Here is a 6,308-nt window from a genome sequence, read left to right as displayed (position 1 = left end):
ACGAGAATGTGGGAAACTGGAGTTTTTCTGCCCTGTCAGGGTCGCCATCTGCTCTTTATCCACGTTGGCACTAAGCCCCGGTCCAACCCTTGGCACCCTCATACGTGCATTCATGTAGAAACACAAGTTGCATGACTAATATAATAGTAACTCTGCTGACCAAAGCAGATGTGCATTGCAACACAGATGACAATTAAAGCTTTTTGGAAAAAAAAATCATTATCTCCATTTAAACGTCCGCAATCGAGCACAGAGCCATTCATCTCTGGGCTCTCCTGCAGCATTTTTTGACATTTGTCAGAAACAACAAAATGAACAGAAGGAGATCAGTAAGTGTGTATTTGTGTTTGTCCTTGTGCGAGCAAATGGCGAGGGGGTGGTTGCATTTGTGAGTGAGGGACTATTTGTGTGCAAACAAAGAACATGTCTGCAGGTTTGAGTGGACGCACAAGTGGGCCATGAGTATTTTGTGTGTTCCTCGGAGTGAATGCAAACCTAAACTTACCGGCCTTTGTTTCGCTGAAGGAGTGGGTGTGGAAGGTGTGTGACAAGCGTGTTTGTCTCCGTCGAGTTTCCTCGGCTCAGCCACGGGTGCACGGGTCTGTTTGGTGACCACGTAGGTTCCCAAAACAAAACCGGCAGCTGTTTTCACAGGCTCAGTCACAAACCCGTTCACCTGTGCTCATCTTCACCCCCCTTTTTTAATCCCCAGTCCTTAATTCAAACTTTTAAATGATCCCACATATGAGTTTCCCTTAACATACCTAACGTTGCAAAGCAAAGAGGACAAAAAAAATGATGAGTTCCACCATGACGGAGCACGCTGGCAAAGCAACGCCAAGGTTTACAGCTGCTACCACATCTGTGAGCGATCACATTGTTTGGCTAACGTCGTTGTACGGCGATAGTTGGGAGTCACTCATCAGAAAAACACTTGCTTATTTCATATCACATAACAAAGCCCACTCCAGCATGTGGAGAATGTGTAAATAAACAGCTATTTCATTTTTTTTACCCTCCCCGTGACAAGCAAACACATGGAAGACACACGACCCAGTGCTGAAACAATAGAAATTCCGTTTGATAATCAATTACGGTGGATGCTGCGAGAGGCACAACCAGTGTTTGACAGCAGTTGCGCCGCAGCAATGGTCTGATTATAAATGTCAGATGTGTGTGTGCGTGCGTGTGGACTTCCACAAGGTCACATTTGTTCCTGGGTAAATAAGACACAATGGACTATTAAGCAAATTGCAACTTCTGATTTGTGAGTTAAATTGATTCAGGCTGTGTGTTTCCAGGTTGTTTGTGTCAGAGATGTCAGCACATTTCCCCCCTAATAAAACAATTGGGGGGGGGGGGGGGGGGGGGGGGGTCATGCCATTGGAAAATTGCAGGGGGGAGATTTTAAATGATGCAATGGTGAATGCTGGAATTTGAATCGGCCTTCCCGCATTACTCAGAAACCCCCATTATCCATTAAAAACTTTTTTTTAAAAATGCAACAAAAAACAAACAAGCACAAAACTCTGTGTGCGCATGCATGTGTGTGTGTGGGTGGCTGTTAGGTGTTAAGACTATCATTAACCCCGTGTCTCTTACAGGACCACCCACATGTACCTGTGTGTTTCCTACGGACAGACTGGTTTTGTGTTGTCTGGTATTTATCCTCGCCAGTCTGAGCATCTACACTGTTAAAATAATGTTATTATGGCATCACAACATTGAAAAATGGAGGAAACGTGCTACAGAAAAATCACATTACTAAGAGGCTTTGAAAGTCTGGCAGGGCAGCAGCAGCAGCCCCCCATATGACTTAAACAGGTCAAGTGTTTGTAATGTGACTCTTGCTTGATTTTCCTTCTGATGACTCAGTGGAGCGACATATTTGGGTCCACGTGCCCTCCAGTCACTCTGAAGACCCCCGTCATTTGGGCTACACCCCTCCAAGCCTGACCTAGATGCACCCATAATGATTATTTAGCCCCAGTGGTCCACCCAGAAGATCTGCTCATCTTAAGTGTTGTTCCAGTAAATGCTTTTTTTTACTATCTCATTGATCAAAATGAACAAAAAAAAACCCAGCTCAACTTTTATCAGAGCTTACATGAGCTGTCGGGATACGACCCAAAACCCAAGGCAGATAATATGATCATGAATGTCATTGATTACACAATCTGCAGGAGGATGCTCTGGGTATTTGCTATCAACTCTCTCTGAGGCAAACAGATGGAGAACTCCATCACTTCATTCATGCTTCCCTTGTTTATTTGCTATTGCTATATTACATCCTCGGGTCTGTACCGTGCTGCAAGGCCTGACATGTTTTTGATTTACCGAATCTACACTTCTCATTATTTCACATACGCTAGAAAATATTTAGTTAATGTGCTGGATTACATCACAGCTTGTATTTGTATAGTTTAACACATGGCACCACCAAAAACCTTTAACATGTACACATGCAACACATTATATGCATTCTTTGCATGTATAATACATCCCATATGCAAACATCAGGCATTCCATCTGTTCAATGCCTTTTTTACAGTTTATTTGGGTAGAATTTGTTGTTCAAAGCATACAGGAACATTCATTATGGCATTCTTTCAACCTAAGACTGTGTATGAAATGGATTTTTAGTTCCTCATATTTTCAACTTTGACAGGGCTCCTACAAAAGTCTCGTACAGCGCCTGAAATACACGACGACTTATTTCTTTGTCATTTTATACACCAAACTGTCCCTCTGCAGGGTAGATGTTCGGGAGTTAAAAGGGGTTAAATGTAAGTTTCTAGGTACAGACATGGACACACGTACACATCCATCACACACCTGCGTGCGCTCACCGTCTGACTTTCTCTGCCCAAATTTCACACATCCCCTGCGGGCCTATACACTGCCCAGTCTGTTCCTTTGGGCGTGGGCTGCTGGGCACTCGGTTAATGTGTACTCAGGTTTGATGCTTCAGGGCTCTAAAAACAGACGGTAGACGCACACTTGGGATACACAATGGCAAAAAATATATACCTTCATGCCCCCTTTAACAGTTCCATCTACCTTATCTCACATGATTGACAGTAATGTCCTTAAAAATGGAACCTAAACTGTCCTTAAACAGTTAAGAGGACAGTGTTAATCTAGACTGGATGTAAATATCACCAACCAGTGTGAGGGCAAACAAACAGAGTCCTGTTGTATCCACACAGCTGGGGAACTGGGAAGTAAAGGAATGAGCTGGATGATCTATAACATTTGATCTCACACACACACACACACACACACACACCTCAACGCACCCACACATACACACTGACCACCTCAGCTGTTGACACTCCTGAGCAAACATCTGAAGAAAGGCGGCCGTGAAAATTAACACTGAAACGTCGCGTTGCAAACAACACGTCGCTCACTGGACGCTGACCGCGACACAGGTGACACAACATGCAACGTCTGACGCACAACGGAGCATGTAATGTCTGTCAAATCTATAAATGTGCGAACATTAATCTTAAGAAAATACAATTGCATACGTTCAAGAGTAGGTGTCCATAATGAGAATAAAACCCACATGAGGTTCTATTCAAAGATTTAAAGTGTTTACAAGCTCCACATCCATCTTATAGTATTTACCCGCCTGCCGACTCTTTACATCGTACTCACCAACCCAGTCGCTCCTTTTGACCTGCCCTCTGACCTTTCCCCTGGGTATTACCTGCCATAAATGCCCAACATTTAAACAAGGCATTCTTACTCAGGGTGAGGCAACAAACTATATTAGGAGGCAACAGCTCCCTCAGGGAGGGCTGGAGCCCTTCTCTATTTTATAGAGCACACATTTAAAATTGTGGGCAACCTGTGTGTGTGTGTGTGTGTGTGTATGTGTGTGTGTTGCGTGTGTGTGTGTGTGTGTGTGTGTGTGTGTGTGTCTATAATTAGGGACTGGAAGTAATGAGTGAAGACCAGTGCTGTGGCTGTGGCAGCTGGCTCCACAACTAGCTAACCATCAACTAGTTATGAGATCCCAGAGACTGACTGAATCAGGAAGACTGACAGGCGGACTCCTCAAACAATAAAATACAGATGGATTTGTTCTGGTTTATAATGATAATGCAATGAATGCAGAATAAAGATAAGGAAGAAAAAGAATAACCAAGAGAAAATATAAAAAGTTATAACGTTGTTGTGTGTTAGAAAGCACAAAGTGAAAAACTTTGATCAGCCTATTATCTCCTTTATTAAACACTAATTTTACATATACAGTATATGTTAGGGAAAATCTTTTAAACTCTGTATGGCCGAAACAGCAGTTTCACAGACAGACCTTTTATTTTAGATAGAAAAATGAAACTGTCAGCAGTTTAAAATTTGAAGCCAGGGGAGATGTTTAATCATTAGAACACAGCACGGCTCTGGAGGAAAAAGTCTCTCAGCAGGGGACAGTTGGAGCAGGAGTCGCAGGAAGACCCACAGTCTTGGATTTGCCCTTTTCAGGACTTACATATATATCCAAAGAACCCATCTTCATTGTGTTCTGTACCAACAGAACTCTACACTGATGCTAGGATTTGATGTACAGGAGCAGTATCTGTAGCACCAAACCCAGCAAGAACTCACCTCTCTTAGAGTCACAGCTACAACAAAGCTGAGACTTTTAACTTCCACACATTACTGGACTAATTTCTGTAAGGAAAAACCCATCAGCATGTCTAAAAACCTGAAGCAGCTGGACGAATGAGAGAAATTCATTTTGTCTTTTGTTGAGTGATTTTGTTCAGATTTGTTTTTGCTAAGCTGTGCTTGGCTCATCTTTCTCGCGGGATACAGGGACTCAACACGTATCGGGATCTTTCCTCTATCCAGTAGCAGGTGGCAGGCGTATATGAACAGATTTGAGGAGGATGCCTTGACATGTCAGTAACCTTAGACAGCAAATCCACGTGCAGACAGGGATACTCTTTCAAGCTATGTGTTGACCCTGGAGAAAAAAAAATCAGAGCTTTTGTGTTTTAAACGGTTGGGTTTGTTGTTTTTCCATCAGCGACCCAACCTGACGCCCAACAGATGCGTTGGCATTGTCTGACAGGCATATCGTTGCACTTAAAAGGCTCCAAGATGAAGCGTATTCTTTTGTCAATGAGCAATCTTTTGTTTGACAGTACTGATCTCCAAATACTGTTCTTGAAGGTGTGAACCCATATGTCCCCTTTATACTGATTGTTGTTATTTGTTTAAATTGATTCCATAGAGAAAATATAATGCAAAATATCTCTGTTAGTGTAAGTAACTGTGAGCAATGCCATTTTTGTTTAAATTTTGGATAGATCCAGAACAAAGGAGGAATGCAACACAAAAGATGAGGTGTAGAGGTCAAATCAGTGTTTGGACGTTGGCATGGATGTAAAAAAGCTGGATTTAATGTTGACATAAAACCCTGGAGTGTGACGGAAAAGACGCCCTCCCCCACAAAAGCAAAGACATAATTATCCCGCTGAAACAGTCGGCACAGGTGCCCTTAGTGGGGTTGAGTTGGCTGCCACACCCACTGAGCTCTGCAAGACAAAGACCATTAAGAGACACAGCCAACCCCGCAATCACAGGAGGTGGTGCCGTCACAGTGGTGTACATTCTGACCCAGAGCTGTCTCATTAATCGCTTCAAAACAGAGGAGTTTCACACAGAAGTCTGTCTCAGGGGTCATGAACAACTCCGGTTAGGAGGTGGCCATCTCACTCTCTGCTTACACAGTCAAAAAAATCTGGCAGTCAGTTGATTCAGGGCTGTAATGACCACAATGAGAAAACACAGTTAACACAGAACGATGGGGAGAATCAAGGTTCATAGAATAAGTTTAAAAAAAAAATGAAAGAGGTGAAACTAGAGCTGAGCCTTTGAAGAGCTTGGAAAACTGAGCACAATCTATCATCATTTAATTAAAAACATATGTGCGTGTCGGGGAGCAGGAAAAAAGATTTTAAAGTGAAAACGTGAGTCACATCTGCGCAAACAATAGCCCACTGCTTTATTCCTCCAGACAATCCTTCCAACCCCCACTGACTTCCTTGTTGCTTTCTTTCTTTCTTTCTTTGTGTGTGTGCATGTGTGTGCGTGTGCACATGTGTGTGTCAATATACGCGCTTACTCTCCCTCCACAGCAGTCATTGGTTAGCCAGATTTGTTGGAGGGGGGAAAAAAAACAGCCAAGGCGAAGCCGGCAGATAGTGCTGACTCTGCACTAAGCCCATTGTTCTTGTCATCTCGTAACCCTACACCTCCCTGCCTCCAGCCAGGCACGCCATTGGCCAGCC

Source organism: Takifugu flavidus, chromosome 13 (genome assembly GCF_003711565.1).
Source record: "Takifugu flavidus isolate HTHZ2018 chromosome 13, ASM371156v2, whole genome shotgun sequence".
Classification (NCBI taxonomy): Eukaryota; Metazoa; Chordata; class Actinopteri; order Tetraodontiformes; family Tetraodontidae; genus Takifugu; species Takifugu flavidus.
The sequence above is the reverse complement of the archived record's forward strand: the minus strand, read 5'-3'. Positions refer to the sequence as shown.